This window comes from Galeopterus variegatus, unplaced genomic scaffold, assembly GCF_000696425.1.
Source record: "Galeopterus variegatus unplaced genomic scaffold, G_variegatus-3.0.2 Scaffold659, whole genome shotgun sequence".
Classification (NCBI taxonomy): domain Eukaryota; kingdom Metazoa; phylum Chordata; class Mammalia; order Dermoptera; family Cynocephalidae; genus Galeopterus; species Galeopterus variegatus.
In genome coordinates this window covers 378,138-379,465 of record NW_007726770.1, presented here as the reverse complement: position 1 = coordinate 379,465, position 1,328 = coordinate 378,138, and positions in this window count along the sequence as shown.

Sequence of the window (1,328 nt, the reverse complement as noted above, 5' to 3'; positions counted from 1 at the left end):
TTTTTTTTTTTTTTTTTTTTTTTTTTTTTTTTTGTCTTTTTTCCGTGTCCGGCAACGGATCGCAACCCTCAGTGTTGCCCCCGTACCGGACCGGGGACCGGCAACGGGATCGCAAGCCTCGGCGTTGCTCCCGCGCCTCGCTCAGCCAGTGAGCGGGAGCCGGTCTGTACGTGGGATCCGAACCCTCGGACGGGAGCGCTGCCGCGCTTCCCAAGCGGCACACTATCCAGTGCGCCACCGGGCGGCCCCTCTAAAAAGTTATTTCTAACAATATAAGAATTAAGTAATGATTGGTTAGAGTGCTGTGTTATAATACCAAGGTCAAGGGTTCAGATCCCTGTGCCAGCCAGCCACCAAAAGAAAAAAAAGAATTAAACAATGAACAGCATGTTTCCTTGTCACCTGGTGAGAACTGACAATGTGTATGAGACACAGGTATGCTAGTGGATATACGCAATAGTTGTGTGAGAGTTTTCTTCTGGAAAATTCAAACACGCTAGCTTAAAAACAGTAGTAGGGGCAACCTTATCAAAATGGAAAGCTCCAAACTATATCCTTATTTTGTAGAGGAGCCGAGGTAGGGATACCTAATCATGGGCAATTTGGGTGGAACTCTATAGCTACAAATGCAGATTTGAATGGAACATTTTTTTTTTAAAGATGACCGGTAAGGGGATCTTAACCCTTGACTTGGTGTTGTCAGCACTATGCTCACCCAGTGAGCAAACCGGCCATCCCTATATGGGATCCGAACCCGTGGCCTTGGTGTTATCAGCACCGCACTCTCCCGAGTGAGCCACAGGCCGGCCCCTTGAATGGAACATTTTTTGATGCGACTTCTATAAATGCTTAACCAGTAAAAACAAATTCTTTCTGTAAAAGATAAGTAAATAAATAGTTATTTCTTTCCCACTCTCCTCCCCGAAATCAAACAAAAAGATTTTTTAAAAAGGCAAATAGAGTAGAAAACCTAATTTTCTATAAAACTAGAAAGCATTCACCATCTCAGACCTCAGCCATGAAGAATACTTGCCATATACAATGAAATCAGGTTCAGTTTGAAGACTCAGCATTGACTACCTGGTTATTTGGATAGCTGGAGAAGTAAACATTTGGGGATGGGATTAAAGGGGCAGGGGTAGGGCTTATCAGAGGGACAGATGACAGGAGGGACAAGATTTTCAGGACTTGGGCCCTGTGCTCTAACCACACCTGCCCACTCCCCCTCCCCAGGCAGACTCAGTCACAGTGCTACCAAGACCCTGAAGATGGTGAATCTCCGAGTGCATTGCCCTGGAGACTTGGGAGGCAGCTTATGGTTGGTTTGG